The following is a 21,275-nucleotide window of genomic DNA, read 5'->3' on the forward strand; positions in this document are numbered from 1 at the left end:
GGCCCTGATATTAAAAAGTAAAACGTGAAGTTTTTGTTAAAAAATACGATGATGGTGGGTAAGAGATGACTTGTATCAAATCGATTATTCAAGCTCAGAAAATTATACGAGTTTCGAGATCTTTTTTATCTTCATCTTCGAAGGGTCGGAAAGATTCATGCCTAGAACTGTCACCGGTCGAAGGAAAATACATTTTATATAGTCATTTTGATGTGAAATATTTAAATATTGAAATGTCAGATTGGTTGATATAACTATCGGGGAACGACTATTGAAATAATACTCGTGACACACAATGAATTTCAAAATAAGGTTAGCACTTTTCATTCACTTTGAGAAAAAAAACATAGTAAACATGTCATAAATGGGACAATTTTAGGCTAGATAGAAACATACATGACAGAATAAACTGGTAGAATCAGGTATAAGAGTGGGGTGCATGGTTGGTGTATGTTAACAGTAACAACCGTTATCCACTGTTCACACGACACGTTTATTATTACCTTTTAATTTCAAATTTTTGAGACCATGCAAGCAACCAGATTTTACCAACAAAACTTTTGTTATCAGAATGAAATGTAGACCTAGATCTACACGCATAAAGCACATCAGTTTTGGCATGATTAGATCCAACATAAATCCTCGATTGAAGAGCAGTCAGATATTTTTCATTAATGTTGTAAATAAGAAAAGGAGATTACAAATTATTTCATCGCAATATCTAGTACTTCTAACTGTCTTATGCTGCATACCTCCATTTCCTTATCCTCACAATGATCCATTCCTTAAAATCGGAATTTGTAATCTTAAACGATTAAACAGGAACAATTCTTCGTGTGAATGCGATGCTGTGGACTGTCTAATATGACAGGTGGGAGAAAAACTTGCGCGCAATAATTGGTCTATATTATCTATGCTAGATAACGAGTTGAAAGGCGCAGCACACGTCGATTGTATGCAATGTGCCATTCACGGGTTCACAGAGCAACTTGGAACCCATTGTCTTGATTGTTTGAATGAAACCGACAATAGGTGTTCCTTTGTTCAATTTACATACTAGGAATACCAAGCTTAGATTATTTAATTTACTTAAATAACATTTAAAATAACTGTACAACCTCTTTTTGGATTTTTTTTCTTCAAACGTATATATCTACTGATTAACGAACCTTATTTCGTTTTCGGACTTACGAACCTTCGGAATTACGACCCTCATTTCGTTTTCGGATTAACGAACCTTCGGAATTACGAACCTCACTTCTTTTTCGGACTAACGAACCTTCGGAATTACGAACCTCATTTCGTTTTCGGACTAACGTACGAACCTTCAGAATTACGAACCTTCGGAAATACGAACCTTTGGAATAAAGAACCTTCGGAATATCCGAACCTTCGGAATAACGAAGCTTCGGAATTACGAATGTATGCGGAGGAAAAAAGCCAAACCACTCTACGATAGCCTCTCTGATAATGGAAAATACGATCCCTTTGTTTCGCGCCGTGTTGAGCCTTGATTCAGATTAGTAGTGTGGAGCCTCAGTTCTATGCGGCACAACACACTCATATACGAACATGTGGGACTGTTGCATTGGTTTAGATGAGTCACGATTATTTTTAACATTGGAATTGGAACAGGGCTATTTTACATAACCGTTAATACAGACAATTACATTGCACAAGATATACAGGGATACAAAATTGATATTTTTGGCACGTACTCATAGCATTTATTTTGTTGCAAGTCAAAAGAGAGTAAATTTTAAAAGAGGTTTTTTTTTTTTTTTTCGGACGTACAATATCTTCCCAAAATTCACATTTTAAGCTCATTTTCACGACATTAGACTAATGTACGGTTTAGAAATGTATTACTTTCTTCATTTCGTTAGATATCACGCCATCAATTTTAGTAATTAGTGAGATCTTGGCCTCTAAATTTGTAAACTCTTTTTCGCACCGTTCAGATACACTTGTTTAATGCAAATAATGCGCGCTCGCGAACGATTTGAAGACCTATAATTGGGGTGTAGCGTAGTCTAGATTCTAGACGTCGGTGTACTTGATATTTCTCTCCCCTTGCTTCATTCTCCCCTGCGCGCCATCCCCAGTGATCGCGCTATCCCACAGAGATACGATCTTACGTATACGTAAGCTCCCGAAGGGAGCTAGAGAGGGAACTCTTTCCGCGCGTTTTTTATTTTCCATAGGTTTTGTACATAACAAACATGGCTGCCATTTGGCCAATTTGAAGTTTGATTTTGGAAGGTCAATGTTTAATTCATGAGTAATGACGTCAAAATACGCACAATGCACTTGTGTGATTGGATAAAACGCTAATGTTTTATTCATGTCCTCATGCATTAAACATTTTTTTCCATCCCACAATTCCCTACGATATCTGTGCGAAGTGTCGTTCTTTTTTACTTCGCGAAATTCAACTTTTTGAAGTACAATAGCAAGACTAATTAACTGTTTATAGAATTAGTGTCCGGAATCATGATTTCTGAGTGAAATTCAGTTGAGCAGAAAATCTTTGAGGCAACATCTACATCAAAGTAATGGCATTCCATACAAATTAAAGTAAGTTATGTTCAATTTCGTGCTTTGATCTCAGTTGTAATTGTGATGTGTTTGATGGGGTTCGGCGTCGCAATCAGGGCCATACCGGTACCGGTATGTGCAGTTTACTACGTAAACCACAATTTCCATTTCTTTTTCCTGATCCCAAATAAGTCTGAGATCTGACTGACATATTTTCTCAGAAAATAATACAGTTTTTCGTAGAACTAAGTTTGTTAATTTTAATTAGAATGCTTCATGTCCGTCCTTATGTATTTCAGTTCTATTGTATATCAGGGGTAGATGTGGACTTGTTCAGTAACGGCAAAGCTGCATCAAATCTAAGCCTAATATAGTCAGAGCGGGATACGGCCTTTGATGCCGCCGGTGCCAGCCGGCTGCGAAATCGCCGATATAAGCTAGGTCATTAGGTGTTGGGAATTAGTGCCAAACTAACCAGGAGCTCCCTGGGTCAGTGTCAAACAAGCTTGAGTTGAAGTTTGAAGTTGGGCCTGGGCCTACTGATTTTTTGACACTGCTATTTCATCTTTATATGAATCAATATAATTATCTGCATTTAATTAAAAAGAAATTAAATTAAAATGAAATTAACTAAATCTATTTGGAATGATATTGATAGATTTTGCCATGGTTATGCAATGTCAATGATTTGAGACAGATTTTAGTCTTTTTTTTTTACTAAAGTAAGGCCCTCCTGCCCTATAGGATAGGTCTAACTTAGATCTAGATTTCTAAAATGAAATTCTATATCTGTCTGATTTAACTTTATTTTAGTCCCTGCCTGGACCATTGGACTAAAATTATAATTAGCCTAACATAACGGAGTTAAATGATTCTTATTTTCGGGGGCCAACATTTCTTTGTCAGGTTTCAACTTATAACGTCTTTGGGTTTCAAACTGCTAAATTATCGTATGCCATGAGTGTGCAATTTTTATGGGAAGGGTTGAGAAAATTCATAGTGTCCCATTTTGAATTTTATAAGTATAAGCAGAGAGAGGAGCAGATCCGATTGATTTATCTTTATTGTCCTCCTCACTTGACCATATTAATGGTGAAAGGCAAAGGGTCATTTAAACTTGCAAGCAAGCTAACCTTTTTTTTATCAAAATTAAACTTAAAGAGGAACTCACTTAGACGTAGAGATTCACATGTTTATAGACGAGTGCAAAAAATTAAATAATTGTCTCGCACTGGTGAATGAGCGAGAGCCAAATTATCACACAAATATTAATTATCCTATATCTGTCAAAGCTGGCTTGGTGTATATATATTGAAGATTGACAAAAGGCCTCGCTATAGTAGGCCATGTATGCTTGAACCATTTACTGACTCTTATTGACAATGAAGATGGTCAGCGGAAACAGAGCCAGGTAGGCCTATGCCTATTTTGTCAGTGGAACATGATACAGAGAGAAGGGAAGTTTTCAGTCAAGACCAGCTTTTCTTTCTAGTTGGGAATATTCATAGGCTTAGGATATGACAAGCTGGAAATTTTGAAAATATTGTTTTAAAAGAGGAATTTATTTATCACCTCTAAAATTCTAAACTGTAAAGTACATGTATTGTGTGTATTTTTCATTGCAGATCCAATGGAATCAAGTTCTTAGCAGTCCCAGCCCAGTCAGAAGTACAAAGTCAACTACCATTTGCACATCACCAAGAGTTACAATCTGATGAGGAACAGGATATCTGAACTAAAAACTTGCAAGGTATGCTTGTTTTCGTAAGAAATGCCCCCTATTTTATTTATTTATTGTATTATTATTATTTTTTTTTTTTTGGGGGGGGGCTATAGCAACTTTTTCTGAATCATTTAATTCCATATAGTAAAGCTCCATTGTGAGTTAATATTTATTTGGATTCAGATTCACCATTCCATTCTCATCAATGCATACTTATTGTCCATGTCTCTCATCTATATTAGTCATACAGAATATCACTTTAAAACTCAGTTACTCTGTAGACAGAAATAAAAAGGACAAAATATTGAGAATAATCTTATGATATATATTTGAATGAGTTTACACACTTAATCAAAAAAGTTCTATGAATAATGATCTATAAATAGTGATCTATGATTTTTATCTGGCTATATAGATTACTACATGTGCATTATCTAAATAATATTGCATGGAAGAGTAGGGCCTAATAAAAAGTTTTAAAATTCTTAATAAACTGGACTAGATGAGTAAGAATAATTTGTATCAGCAGCTCATTTTGTTCTTTTCTCTTTTTTGTTTACCATGCAGGTTTTGCAGGTTGTTTGCGTATCACCAGGGCAGATTAAGAAGAAATATATTGGCCAAGTTCATAATAAGTAGTTACTTCATCACAATTACACATTTTAAAAATTGAATGAATTTGAATAAATGTGTCAATACATATTGAATGTTGCTTGAACTACACATCTGTAGAAAAAATAATAACATTGGAGCATAAATATTTAAGTCCATAGGTTTCACACAAGATTAAAATATTTTCCCAAAGGGCACACCTACCCACCCTTTATTAAAGTTCTAATCATCTAAATGGAGTACTTATAGTAGTGAAATAACTTTTAATATTACTAGTTTGAAAGGGATAGGTTGTTTTCTGGTAATATAATCAATTCAGAATGGGTCTTTACTGAGGTCTGGGCTATGTAACATACATGCCTACAGACATACATAAGACAATAAGAAATAATGGGTTTTCATTGAAAAATGTGCATACTAAAAACAGGTGAAGGAACAAAGGACTAAGAAATCACTCTCATTCCTGGACCCCATTTCATTAAGACTAACCACTACCCTAACTTTGCCATTCTAGTTACTATTACCATGGAAACATTAAAGCAACAGATCAACATTGAGGTTCCCATGCTAGTTGCTGGTTACAATTGGGGCAAATTTACAATAATTGAAGTCTTCATAAAACAAGGACCCAGCTGTAGTGCTGGACATTAAGCTGTTGAATTTATTTTTTGAGAAGTGAAAAGTGGCACTGTTTTGTTTGTTTTTAATCCCTTCTTATTCTCATAACACTGTATTGTCCATGTCCCGTATTATGAACTAAATTAGCTCTGCAAATAAAAAAAATGTTGGAAAAAGAACACAGCACTTCACAACGATAGACAATATGCAATTTTGTTACTGATTTACTAATATGCAGATTTGGGAAGGCACTCTTTAGAGAAATGTGGAAATAGGCTCCTCTTTCTTGTGAAGTGCCCCCAGTTAGATTAACAGGCTATTTCTTGTCAGCAAATGCTGAAAAAATTACCTGATATTTGAGTAACCGACTTTGAGAGAGAGGTATATTAATCTTTTTAATGACATCCTTGATGCCCCATTATATTGAATATACGTATAAGGCTTATCAATGCCCGTGAAAGTGAATATACGTACTTATTTTTTTATTTCTTTTTTTTCTCTAGATTTTACCCAAAAATACATCCGTCCCCTTGTAACAACCTTGCAGTTTCTGTTGCTTTCATCATATGCATTTTGCTGATGTAATGTGATGCTTTGGCGAAAAAAAAGGATAGGAATATTTTTATCACGTATTCAAAAATTGATTCCTTAATAAACATTTTAATTTGAAATATACTTTCTAATCTTGATTTATTCGTGATTTATTTAATCCACCAATTCATATTGCGTGAAAGATATGTGATGATGATGTTGTTGCTACCAAACTATGTTGTGATGAAATGGCACTATTTAGATGATGGTAATGATGATAATGAAGAATGCTTCTATATGACTGGAATATGATGGTGCTACTGATTAATTGATTGATTGATTTTGTTTGTCAGGTATCTATAGGTATAATACTAGTACAACAGGTAAGAGTATAACATTAAGTATCAAAATACCATGCATGCATGGCAAGATATTCCATAAAAACCATTGAAAAATAGCATACTGTGACATTTTATCATAAGGCGCAGCCAAATTAAATATTCTTCCTAAAGAGATAAATGAGTTTGATTTAAGAGTGGGATAGAAATAAAAATGATATGAGAATAATTGGTTGCTTGCATGATTATGTGGTATGTGTGTGTGTGGAAGAGAGAGCTGGAGAGGGGGGGGGTGGGATCAAGAGATTTAGGGGCGGGCAGGTACAAAACATTTATTTTGATTGAAAGTGACCTTTATAAGATAGCCTTGATGAGAGCGAATTCATGCGGAGGGGGGGGGGTACTGGGCTTTTTTTTTGCTCCCATCCCAAACTCAGAAAATTTGTTGTTGTTTTTTAAAAATTACCTTCTGATTGCTTTGCTCTCTTGCTCAGATTTCTCTGATCATTTGAAGTACTTACCCCCCCCCCCAAAAAAAAAAAAAAAACATATAAATGATTATGGCTATTCATGTGTAATGAAAATAATATGCAGTGATGAACACCTGATAGAGCAAGCACATCCCAAAGTTCAATCATGATTAATAAATCCCTATTGTAAGCTTCCATATGTCTTCCAGGGAAATATAGCTAGCAAATAAAAAATTGTATTAATTGATGTAGTAATAATCGCGACAGATAATAATTAAAAATATGTAAACAAAGACGGATGAATAAACAACTGAATACCGCGGGGGGGTGAACGGGAATGAATGAATTCATTTCATATTCAATCACGTCGCGCATTATGCTGATTAGTGACAATATTCTTATTTGCATATTTTTACGCTGTGCGCGCAGGCCAATTATGACCACGCCTTCGTTTCGCTGGTGTGCCATGAAGTTGCGGGTCCATAGGCTTGTACGTGAAAAATGGGAGCAGTGTGCACTTTTGACCTTCCAAAATTTCCCCATGTCTAACCGGATGCAGAAGCGGAGTTTCACCCCCTGCGCTATCCCCTCTTTCACGCCCCTCACCTGAGGGTAGGAAATCGTGGGGCTGTTTTCATTTCGGGCGTAGAGGTCGAGGATTGTGTTATTGATCAACTGAAAAGCAGAACAGTCCTGGCAAAGGACTAGGTGTAGCGCTGTACCTGCATGAAAGGCCGGGGGCACTTCCATTGATGAGTGACCATGCGTGACCATGGGGTTTCGAAAAAAAACCTTAAACAAGTATTTCCATGTTCTGAAAATACACCCCTTAACAAGTATAGGCGTGTGAAACCACACCCTTAACAAGTACTGGAAACAAGACGGTATTCCCTGAATTGACCCCCTAAACAAGTACAACGATATACCTGAATAGACCAGTTCGTAGTTACTTCATGGATAATTTTGGTCAAATGACCTTTGATTTCTTTCAGTGTGATGGGCAGATTTCAAAGCAAGATATTACGTAAGCATGCCTTACATAGCAAGATAAAGATTTTGAATAGACCAGGTGACTAGAATAGCAGACCATTCAATACTCTATGAAGGTATTTGTTGCATTTCTACTTTGAATGCATACTATAGCACCAGTCGTCCGTGGACAAATTGTTGTTTTTTTGTGGATGTAAATGAAAAACACAACTCAAAGAAATATATGAATAATCAAGACATCAAAGTTGGTGCTTATCTCATTAAATTTTTAACCACCATGTCACTTTAGTACAAATGACCTTCCTCTGATCATTCGCAGAATCTTCTGATCATGCGCAGAATGGAACTACGAACTGGCTTATTGATATGTCACGGACGTGATTAGTGACGTCGACTTTACCTTTACTTTCATTGGGTTTAGTACCACCCCACACACCTCGCTCAAATCGGACCCTAAACACGTAGTGTTGGGGCAAAAAGTACATAAACTTATACCCTCGCAAATTCGACCGTAGACACCATTATGTTTTTTGGTCACGCATGGTATCCATTCGTCAATGGAAGTTGGCCCCCGGGATGAAAGGAGGAAAAAGGGTCGCCTATTCAGAACTTTTGTCTCATGCACGTTGACGTTTAGCCCTTTTACCATAGTCATACCTGGCGAAACAGTCTCCTGACCGATCAAAGCTATTACGTTAGTTCCAATGACCCACCATAGATCGCTTGAGAGTGGGTTGCAGTGGTGTGGCTGTTCCAAAATACTGCAACCTGCTGACGTATACTATCCATTTTGAAGGCAGACAATTACGTAGCAATTCGTGAACACACCTTAATACTTATCTGTAGCAGTCTTGGGACAAATTGTAAGGTAAGAATCTGCAGGAAATGACAGATATTTGTGGGGGGATTATGATACAGTTCTCATTCAATTATGGTGAGATGAATTCTTCCTTTGGTGGTGAATAAACTTGGTATTTTCAAGCCAAGTTTTCAAGTTTGGAACATCCAGTTAGACTTGTTGTACATGTACATCATTTATATTCACAGATTAATTCTACTTCGTCTACAACAAGCTCAACTAATCGTATGGTCTAATTGTCATTTAGTTCATTTTAGCATTTTGTATATTTTCCATTGAGGCTTGTAGTGACCAAACTAATTCATTTCATTTTAAAGTTTGATTCGTTACTTTTTTACCATTTCGGGTGTGGTGAAATCAGTGACGTCACAATCCGCGAAGTTTGGTCACGTGGGTGTGGTATAGAATAGTCCTCCCTTTTTTCTGTCATAATCATATATGGTTATAATATTGTTGTCGAAATAGTATTATGTATTTGTAGTTAATTATTCACCAGCCCTGAGGCCATTTAATTATTTTACAGGCTGCTGGCCATGGGCGCAGCTGACCAGGACACGCGCATGTAACTATATCCTTGGCAATTAATATCCTGCTTCGATCTCTGGTTATTATATATAATAAACGGCAGGCACACCAACTTTCTTACTGCCTGATCTGCGCCCACAGTCGTTCTTCTCTTTCACCCTTGTTGTGAATAACTGGCCACATCAAAGGCTGCATGTAGGGACGGGTAATCAGGGACGGATCCATGTATTTTCGAAAGGGGGAGGCACAGTTTCCCAAGGAAAAATTTGATAAGAAAAAAAAAGGGTTTTAACAAAAAATGAAGGGGATTTCGTCAACGAAAAAATATTGACAAGCAAAAATAAATTACATGTAATTAATTAATTAATAAAAAGGTCTTTACTTTCAAAAGAGGGGCACACTTCTGTTTTAATGGCATTTTTACATTGATTGCGCCTTTCAAAGGGGTGGGAGAACGGGTTGGCTGTGCTCCCCCCCCCCCCCCTGGATCTGCCAGTGCGGGTAATGGCTATAAAGCGGTGACAAGACATTTGCTCCTGCGACATATTTTGCTCCGGTCTTATTATCTCAGAAGACAAAGGGATAGATTTAGGGTTGTTAGTTGTTGGTTCAAAATAATGTAAAGATAGGGATTAGGGCTTATTCGGTTTTGTAGGTTTATTTCATGTTTAGCAGATTTTTCAATGAACCAACAGTCGCCGGGGCAAAGTTCATGGCACCAAAAGGTACCACCCTACCTATGACACAATCACCATCGTCCGGTATGAACGAGCCACAGATCCAAGACCTGACGCCTCTAAAAATAATTGAAATGCAGGCCCGTAGCCAGGATTTTTTTCGGCGGGGTTTGAATAATCTTATTAAAATTGAAGCAAATTTGATATATAGTTGTAATGACGTCATAGCAATCATACGATTGACTACGATTTGAAATAAAATTTTGGCTTCATTCCAAAATAAACTCTTGCGATCATCTGCAATTGTTATATGAGCATTCTTTCAGTTAACATGAACCTCAATTAAAAGGATACTTTAAATTCATATAGGCCCGTATTCTGAAGTCGGTTTTAACTTAAACTCAGGTTTAAAGTTGTGGTTTAAGTATGGCAAGCCAATTGTTACATAAATCACTAACAGTAGAGATATAATATTTCAGCTCATTTGGCTCTCAAATCATTCATAATTGTCTAGGAAGTATACAAAGATTATTGGCTTCACCATCGATGAATCAGGAAAGAGCACAGTAAACATAAGAAACATACAATTTAATAACAAATTTGATACTTTTGGCTTGCCATACTTAAACCACAACTTTAAACCAGAGTTTAACTTAAACCCGACTTCAGAATACGGGCCACAGATTCAGAAAATGAGCAAAATGCAACTCGTTCTAAAGTCGGATCGTGGACCAGCCGTGAGGTGTGTGGTGGCCTAACTGTTCATACCCTACTGGGGGGGGGGGGCGTTTCATGGGAAAGGAAAGTCCCATTTTATCCGACAGTTACCATAGTAACAGTACCTCAGCCAATCAACATCAGAGAAAGATGTCAGATCTGACAACTTGTCGAATGACAATGTTGATGAAACACTCCCCTGATGTCATTGTTGCAGGTGCCAATGAATTCAGTTCAATTATCATGGTTATTTTTGTTATTTTTTATATCATTTTTAGAATCATCATTATTTTCATTATTATTTATTATTATTATTATTGCTGTTAAATTGACTACCGTATCAGATAATTTTCGTCACTTGATAAAGAGTTGCAGCGGCACTCGAAAGCTCGTGAACTTGTAAGCTAGTGAACACTTTTTGCGAGAGTGATCACGAATTTCCTTGTTGACCATGGTAGATTGCGAGACAAATGAATACCCTCTAGCGATTATTATTGTTGTTGTTTGTTGTTTTTGTTCTCGTTATGTTTCATGTGCTACAGAATGGGTCCGAGAGTTTCCCTGGTCTTCGTGGTCTTATGCATTGCTGTCATGGGCATGGTAGAAGTCGTGAACGCGGACATCGAGGCTGGTGAAATAAAACTCTCCGCCCGTGGTCGCGAACTCCTGCTAAAGCTCCTCGCTCTTGAAAGAAAAGACGCCAGAGGAGAAGATATAAATGAAATGAAAGGTAAACGTTGAATTTGGTGACATTCGTAATTCCGAAGAATCGTCATTCCGAAGGTTTGAATATTCTGAAGGTTCGCTAATCCGAAAACAAAATAAGGTTCGCTAATCCGAACGTTCGTTAGTCCGAAAATGAGAGAAGGTTCGTTTTCCCGAAAGTGATTTTTTTTAACTAAAACGGTGATGTAATTAAAAATTAACAGGATGTTATGCAGTAATAGTTTCAACAGATGATTATACATTTTAATTTGAATTTATTAACAAACTTCATTCATATGGCATGAATATTTTGTTTCAAAATATATACAATGATAACATAAACAAAAAGATTCATAACTGTATGTCGTATAAATCATTAATACATCAATACATAGATTTCCAATAATTATAAAGATATACATCTATATACAAAGAGAAATGACGAATTGAAATCTAACATAAAGAAGGTGTAGCATAATGCAATACACGTAAGTTATCCAATTATCGAATACAAATCAGGAAGTAAATAAATGTATAACGTTAGAGATATATCTTTGGTTGTTTTGGTGGATTTTAGATAGCTTGAATGAAATTTTAAAAAAAAATGTACTTGATGTCAAAACTCACCCCTCTTATTTATAATCGCTTTGAAGAACTTACAAAAATGATCAATTATGTTTTCATTATCAAGTTTCATTATGAATATAAATTTGTCTTCATCGCTAAGGTTCTTAAACTATTTGTACATTGCAGCTATTTTGTCAAAAAACACCACCCTTCAAGTTGTGTGTACATTACATTTACATGTGTATGTTGTGGTCGTAGCATGTATTGCATCAAGAATTTGCGCTTGGATCAAAAATCTTAATTTTGATTTTCTCTGGGCAATTGCTGCCTGATCAAGCGAATGGATTAAGAATATTGATGACTGTGTGTTGGTCACATGTGACCTCAAGTTAAGGGGATTTTCTAGGGGAGGGGTGTCTTTTTAAACAGCTCCTGCTAGTTATGATATACGTCTGATTTGGAATTTGTTTCCAAGTTACAGTAACAATCATAAATTACTTCAAAAATGCTTTGCTCAACTTAATTACTACACAACACACAACATTCAACGTCACACAGTTGGTAATCTTACGGTGATAATATCACCAAAATGCCTATTTTGACATAAATGCCCCTTTTTGGCTTTGCCTCCCCCCCCCCCCCCCCAGGAAAAAAAAGAACGCCCGCGCCCCTGCCTTCCCATCCTCCAAACAATTGAAAATGAAACAATGTTTCTACCCCCCCCCCCCACCACGCCGGTATAGACCAGTTCGTAGTTACTTCATAGACAATTGGTCAAATGACTATTTCTTTCATTGTGATAGGCAGATTTCAAAGTAAGATATTACGTAAGCATGCCTTACATAGCAGGATGAAGAAATTGAATAGACCAGGGGACTAGAATAGCACACAAATGAACACTATTTGTTGCATTTCTAGTTTGAATGCATATTATAGCATGTTGTACAATGTACTGGCAAACTGTGAAATACCAGTCGTTCGTGGACGCATTGTTGTTTTATGTGGAGGTAAGTGAAAAACACAATTTAATATATTAATAATCAAGACATCAAAGTTGGTGCATATCTCATTAAATGCTAAACCACATGTCACTTTAGTATAATTGACCTTCCTCTCTGATCATGCGCAGAGTGGAACTACGAGGTTCTAGGACAACTACCCCCTGGACAATCACCCCCCGGACAACTACCCCCCGGACAATTACCCCCCGAGGACAATTACCCCCCGGACAATTACCCCCCCGGACAATTACCCCCCGAGGACAACTACCCCCCGAGGACAATTACCCCCCGGACAATTACCCCCCGGACAACTACCCCCCGGACAATTACCCCCCGGACAATTACCCCCCGGACAACTACCCCCCGGACAATTACCCCCCGGACATTTACCCCCCGGAAAATTACCCCCTGGACAACTACCCCCCCGGACAATTACCCCCCAGACAATTACCTTCAGAAAATCCCCCCTTCTCTCCTGCATCAATATTAGAATAAGGCGGGACCCATTGTAAGTTTTGGTTGGTGGCACAGGTTTCCGAAATATTTTCTACTTTATCTTACTTTAATAACTTTTTCTTTCTCTTTTATATTGCTCTTTCTCCTGTTTTCTCACTTTCTTCTTTTTTCCTTTTTTGTTTTTGTTTAGCGGCGCCTTCTGCATCATGAAAAATGGGGGGGGGGGGGCTTGCACCCGAAACCTCCCGTTTGGCTATGCATTTATACATCAGAAAATTTGTAAACTGGCCCTCATTCTAAGTTTTCATAGAACAATTGAACACGATTAGTCATAATAATCACATATGCTGAATATCCCTGATTCCAACTGATCTGATTTTTTTTAATATTTATTTTGGGTTTAATTTCAGGTAAGAAATCAGGCAAATAGATAAAACGTAAAAAAAACACCTTAATAGGTAGAAAAATTGAAAGTCGATAACGCAACTATGAACACTAACACTGTCAAGTAGACCTATAAATCTGTTTTTTTTAACAGTTCAACTAACAAGAAGCTAAGAATTATGAAACAATTGGTGCACATTCCAGATTAAGATGTGGCTTTATAACTTAATACAGTAAGCTAAAAAACTTTATGCAAAGATAATACACACAAGAACACCTTGTAAATTACAAGGTGTGTTTGTGTGTATTATTCTTGGGTGAAAGCAATTAAACATTAAAGAAGGAAATTAAGTACCAAATTTACTAAATTGTAAACAATATGACATAATCAAATACAGTGTTTTTTCTATACAAATTGGCAATCATGATAGTATACAATTCGTTTAAGGTGCATTTTAAGGACGGTTTGTAAGAATTTATAAAGAAGTAGGCCTATGCAAATCAAATAATGCGACCGAGCACCGTGAGCTGAAAATATTAATATTTAGACCATAAAACGGACATTTTACAGAGCACTTGAAAAATCAATTTGTAAATTAAAAAATAATGAATGCTGGATATCCGAGATGAAATATGTTTTGTATATTGACTTCGAAACTTGATATTTTAAGCTCCATATCAGCCTATATTGAGCATGATATTAATCTCATCGAAAAAGCAATGCAAGCGCGAAGCGCGAGCGGAAAATACTTGATATTCCGGTATGAAAATGGTGAGTTTGAGCACTATCTAAAGCATTGTGTATGGAAATTGTGAAGTGGATGTGGAAAGCACTTAATAAATAATGCGAGTGTGAAGCGCGAGCTGATATCTTCATTATTATTTTGACCTAGGACCTGGACATTCTAGGTCTAAGGACATTTTGTCATCATATGAAAATGATGACAACTTTCTTATTCCTCTTCCTGAGCGCGATATGAAACATATGAAACTGTGATATTGTCGATATTCTTTTCTGAAAAGGGACAATTTAGTCATTAAGAATTCATGAAAATTTTATTATCATATTTATTAATGTAATAAGCCTAAATGAGTGAGTAAAATGTGTTGACACTGAGGCCTGAAAACTGGATATTTTAAGCACTTTTGTAATCATGAATAGGATATGTGAGTTGATATATTTTTAACAAAAATGCGAGCGCAAATCGTAAGACGAAATTTTTGGTAAACTGTCATAAAAGGGGGGTTTTAAGTAGTTTGTTATATAATTTGGCAAATCAAATAATGCGAGCGCATAGCGCAAGCTGCAAGTTATATTCACACCATAAAACGGACATTTAACTGAGCACTTAAAAATCAGTTTGTAAATCAAACAAAATTATGAATAATGTCCGAGCTGAAATATGCTTTGTAAAATCGACTTCAAAACTTGACATTTTAAGCTACATATCAGCCTATTTAGCAAGATGTGTATCTCATCGAACAGGCTATGCGAGCCCGAAGCGCGAGCGAAAAAATTAATATAGTGACATGAAATATATTTTTTTATCATTTTCCAAGTCATCCCCTGACCTTTTTTTTTTTCACTCGTCTCCCTCTTATTTTAACTCTTATTTTTCCTCCTTTCTTTCCCCTTCTTTTTCTTTTTTCTTTCTTTCCCCCTTTTTTCTTCATTTGTTTTGCTCTGCCGATAGGGGGGGGGCGGGCCCCTCGCCCCCCTGGATCCGCCTATGGATGGAGCTCAATTTTACAGCTTTCCTACGGCGTACGTTTGATTCCAAGATACTCGAGAATGCCTTGAGTACTTCTTACGTCAAACGTACGGCCGACGTATGACTCTGTGCACTCCCTTTGTCTATATAGGGGGTAATTGTCCGGGGGGTAGTTGTCCGGGGGGTAATTGTCCGGGGGGTAGTTGTACGGGGGGTAGTTGTCCGGGGGGTAATTGTCCGGGGGGTAGTTGTCCGGGGGGTAATTGTCCGGGGGGTAGTTGTCCGGGGGGTAATTGTCCGGGGGGTAGTTGTCCGGGGGGTAATTGTCCGGGGGGTAGTTGTCCGGGGGGTAGTTGTCCGGGGGGTAGTTGTCCGGGGGGGTAATTGTCCGGGGGGTAATTGTCCGGGGGTAATTGTCCTAGGGGGGTAATTGTCCGGGGGGTAGTTGTCCGGGGGGTGATTGTCCAGGGGGTAGTTGTCCTGATACCGAACTACGAACTGGCTTATTCCCGGCTTTGCCACACTGAGATTATTTCATTTTCGGATTAACGAACCTTCGAAATAACTAACCTTATTTAGCTTTCGGATTAACGAGCCTTCGGAATAACGAACCTTAGTTTGTTTTCGGACTAACGAACTTTCGGAATAATGAACCTTATTTCGTTTTCGGATAAACAAACCTTATATAGTTTTCGGATTAATGAACCTTCCAAATAACGAAACTTCGGAATAACGCCACAAATGTTGGGATTAACGAACCCTTTTTCTTTTTCGGATTAACGAACATCGAGGTATAGGCAATTTACGTGTTTCGGAATTACGCACCTTCGGAATTATGAAGTGTAACAGTTGAAATTAGGGCAATCGTTCCTTGGATCCAAGAGGGCGTTGTCGGGCGGTTTTGTTTACACTAGTTTTGTTACTTGCTGCTGTACTCGCCGCTATCTTCATTACGAAGATCAACGACGTAATTTGCATGCAGCTAGCTGTCAATCATCAACCTCTGCACAAGCGCACATGTATGGGCAGCCAAAGGGGCCGAAATTAACAATCTCAAAAATAAAGAAACTCTCAGAAATAAATTATTTTGTAATAATCTGAGAGAGTCTGAGAGACTGCATTTATTTCTGAAAGCCTACATGTATTTCTGAGATACTACATTTATTTTTGAGAGTTTCTTTATTTTTGAGATAGTTGATTTTGGCCCTTTTGGCACTACTTTTGGCTTCATTGGCGCTGGCCCACATTCTGCTGCTGATGTCACTTCACGCAGCAGAATGATTGAGGCAGAGCCAACCTGCCAGAATCTTTAACAGCAGCTGAAGCATACGCGCACTGAGAACGGCGTCATATAACATTGGTGTCAATTGGCAGCTGGCACCGTCCGCAGCGCATGCGTATGCCCAACTGTCCCCTCTTGAATCTCGGGAACGATTACCATTACGATAGTGCGGGATTAATAGCTTAAAGGCATAGCTGATCATTACAAATGTCTTTTTAAAAATATATTAAACTTGAGAGGAGAATACACCCAGGAAGGAGAAATAAAAAGGAATTCGTGCAGATTTCAAGATTTCTCTGAGTGTATAATCATCAGAAGAAAACAATAAAACATGGATACAAATATTAGGCCAAAAAACTTACATTTCAATTCTATTTAGATTTCATAGCTAATCCTTTAGATTAAGCAGGAAGTTCACCATGACAAAAAGTTTATTGTAAGTATAGCAAAAAAAATGCAAAATATTGCCAAAGGTTTTAGCAAAATCCATCGATAAAGAATAAAACCGTTATAAGAATTTTAATCATTTGCTTTGTGACGTCATAGGAGAGCAAATTTCCTCCATATCGTATGGTGAAAAATCTAAGAAATGTCATTTTCTGAAAAAATGGAAAATGTAATTTAATATACCTTCAGTATATGAATAGACACATCATTCCACACCTGTTCCTTAAAAAAAAGAAATTGACATTTATGCATCTTATATTACATAACATATGGCGAAGCTGTTCGTTTATGAAATCCTAATCCAAAACTTAACATTCTTATAACTGTCTTAATCTCAAATTTATTTTCCTCAGACCTTCACCAAATTTTCCATTATTTTTCTGCCATTTATACAACAAACTTTTCTTCAAGGTGAACTTCCCCAATCCAATAGTCAATTGGCCAATATTCACAGCCGATCTGCATGCGCATATTCTGGGAGGGGAGAATTCAGGGCCCGGGACCCCTGGGTAGGCGAAAAGGGGGGCGCCAAAAAAAAAAAGAGGAAAAGACAAGAAGAAGAAAAAGGAGGGAAAGAAAAAGAGAATGACAAAAAGAGGAAAGAAAGAGAAGAAAAAAAAAGGGAAGGGGCGCGCCGAATTTATGTTCGACCTAGGGGCGCCGAATGGATGTTCGACAAGGGGGAGCGCCAAATTGCTGTTATACTTTGGGGCGACGAATTGATGTTCGACATAGGGAGCGCCGAATGAAAGTTCGACCTCTGGGCGCCAAATTGATCTTCACCCTAGGGGGACGAATAAATGTTTGGCCAAGGGGGCTCTGAATTGATGTTCGACCTAGGGACGCCTAATTGATCTTCAACCTTGGGGGCGCCGAATTGATGTTCTACTTGGGGGCGCCGAATTTGAGTTTGATATAGGGGGCGCCGAATTTCTCTTTCTGTTTATGGTTAGCTCGGCAGGACAGCATTTTGCTGGTGTAACGCCAAGCTGGAATATAACCAATTACATGTACCTAGGAAACATTTTACGTCTAGGTTAATCAGTCATAATGACTGACCTAATAGAAGACAGATATTACTCTCAAGCCTTTTTATCAAAGTGGAGGCAATGGCAGAGTTGGGATTCGAACTCACAACTTTACGATTATGAGTCCAATGCTCTCACCACTGGACCACATGACCCGTTTTACCTAGGGGCGCCGACTTTATGTTTGTCCTTGGGCGCAAATTTCATGCTCAACCTAGGTAGGGGGCACCAACTTCATATTCGACCTTTGGGGCGCCAACTTGATGTTTGACCGGGGGCGCCAAATTCATGTTTCACGTAAGATTGGCGCTCACGTTCGCATCAAATGCATAGTTCATGATTACCAAAAGTGCTTACAAAGACCAAATTTTAGGTCAGAATATAAAAAATGTTCATCTCGCTTTTCGCGTTTTCATCAATCTTTAGTAGGGTGAGGATCGATCCTTTTCATGGTTAAATAAGTGCTTAAAATGTCCAACTTTGGATCGAAATATAACAATTTTTAGCTCGCTCTTCGCGCTCGCATAAATTGGCTTTGTTAGATACCTATCCTGTCCATAATTACCAAAAATGCTTAATCGAATATCCAAATTTTAGGTCAAAATATTACATTTTTTAGCTCAATCTTCGCGCTCGCACAATTGTTTAAATAGATACCCATCCTGTTCACGGTTACAAAATGTGCTTTGAATGTCCAGTTTTGGGTCGGAATATTAAAAAAATAAGCTCACGCTTCGCGCTCGCATAAAATTATTTGTTAGATACCCATTCCGATCATAATCACCAATAGTGCTTAGAATTTCCAAATCTAAGGTAAGAATATCACAATTTTTCAGCTCGCGCTTCGCGCTCGCATTAATTGTTTAGATCGCTACCCATCCTATTCATGGTTACAAAATGTGCTTAAAATGTCCAGTTCTGGGTTTTTATTAAGCATCTTCTTTTTTATATCTTTGCAGATAAGGGATGTCCAACTGGTTTTTGGTGTTAACAGCTAGTAGAAGCAACGAAGACAAAAAGCGACAATCGAATGTGGTTTCTTAGGTGTTCGGGTTTATTCGCCTGATTTTGTGAATACATCCGTGATTCATTTTCGGATTTCCGTCTATTAAAGTTTTTAGTAGTTAATAGTCCAATAATAATAATAATAATAATAATAGTACATTTCTTAAAAACGCATAACACCGACAGGTCTCTATGCGCGATTGACTGAATCAAACATTCTGAAAGAGGTGGGTTTTTAATTGAACTTTGAATTTCTCAAGCTGGGTAATATTTCTTAATGTCGGTGGTAGAGAATTCCATAGTGCTGGTGCAGCTTTCTGGAAAGCCCGATCCCCATATGATTTGGTCTTGACAGTAATTACAGAGAGAAGATTTTGTGAGCCAGAACGGAGATTACGCTTGGGTTTATGAATCTGGACAAGTTCTTGAAGATAAGCAGGGGCAATACCATGAATACATTTGAATGTTAATATGAGAAGTTTATATTTGATACAATTTTACAATAGTGTAAGGGCAGTTCATTTTTAAACAGATGAAATTAAATATTGGTATTGTTCTGTATCTAACGTTCCCTTTAGGTAATCGTTTGTGTTTTTTTTTTCTTTCTTTCTTTTCTTTTAAAATTCCTTTTGAGCCCTTACCTTAAAAATTTTGTAATTGGATATTAGAAAACCATACACAAAACCTGTAACGCGAAATTTAAGTCTCTGCTCTAACAGAAAAAATAAAAACTTGACAAAACCATTTGTGCTATTTTCTTCTCAACACAATTATTTCAGATTACTTTTTTGTTCAGTGGTGGCATACCATGATAGAAAATTTAATATAAATCATATATTTGACATTTATATATTTCTATGAAACTGTTTGAAAATATAATAACAAACAAAGAATACATTTGGCACGTACGAATATTACTTTTTTCTTCAAAGAAAATTTCATCTGAAATATACTTTGATCCCAATTCATTTGATATCAAATTCGTCATGGTAGTATTTATATTTCTGGAGATTTGGCAAGCAAACAAATTTCACTGAATTTTTCCATGGATGTACATGTCAGTGTAAACTTTTGGCCTCAACTCTCTCTCTATATATATACATACATATATATATATATATATATTTACATCGATATGAGGAAAATGTAAAAAATAATGTCAATAATAATTTTCAAATATGCTTAAATTGTTCAGGACTATTTTCAAAACCCGCTACTTTGACTTTAATATTCGACACACCTGGCAAGCTGCTAATACTTTATTATGAAACTCATATTGTTTTGCTTTGTAGCTTATATGGTTTTAATTTTAGCTCCGGTTCGGATCTTTAACAAGTTTTGTTATCTGAAAGATTTTATACCTACTTATTAACTTTAGTAACAAATCAACATGGCAATTAACAGTGTGATATTTTCACCGAGCTGTTTATCATGAATTACTTTACTTGAATGAATATATTTCTCCTTCGATAATTTTTCGGTAGTTTATGTAACTGTAACATTATGTTTATCTGCCGTGCTTGAGACTGAAATGTGGCCATGTCCTTTGCTTTCTTTTGTAATGTGTTATTCAATGCATATGTACGTGCCCTCTTACTTTACACTGGTATTTTATATCTGTTCGTTCAAAGTGATGCGAAACAACGATGGAATAACAGTATGATACGTGTTATATTTGAATCTGTGCTTTATTGTAATGATTATTCATTCTGTTTGTAGAAACCATGGACATAAAAGTATTGGATAGAGCTCGTTGTACACTGCCGAGAACATGACATTTAAGATACAGGAAAAGTACCCCGTGACACAATTAACAGTATATGGGGCAATACACCGACGCGTAAGATACAACACGCACACACACGAGAGAAAAGCGTGGAACTTTGTTTGTGCTTGAGCTTTGGAGTATGGTAGTGGATCTCGTTACCGAACACTTTTCATAAATTCAATCATATCAAACACAATATTCTCATAAAATTCATCACACTCCCACCATACATAAACAAATACCTACGGCACATGAGGATGTATAAATTTTGCCGACGATTTTTTTTTTTTACGAAATCAGCCTCCGATCTTACCCCTCTTTG

At 37.0% G+C, this 21,275-nt stretch overlaps 1 long non-coding RNA gene across 1 annotated transcript; it reads left to right on the top strand.

Moving 5' to 3' along the window:
- The first annotated feature begins 8,507 nt into the window (after nucleotides 1–8,507).
- On the top strand, nucleotides 8,508–20,865 carry LOC129262891 (uncharacterized). Its single transcript, XR_010293914.1, has 3 exons — nucleotides 8,508–8,688; nucleotides 11,141–11,328; nucleotides 19,140–20,865. It is a non-coding gene; the product is annotated as an uncharacterized LOC129262891 (long non-coding RNA).
- The last annotated feature ends 410 nt before the right edge of the window (nucleotides 20,866–21,275 follow it).

Source organism: Lytechinus pictus, chromosome 6 (genome assembly GCF_037042905.1).
Source record: "Lytechinus pictus isolate F3 Inbred chromosome 6, Lp3.0, whole genome shotgun sequence".
In the NCBI taxonomy this organism is placed as follows: Eukaryota; Metazoa; Echinodermata; class Echinoidea; order Temnopleuroida; family Toxopneustidae; genus Lytechinus; species Lytechinus pictus.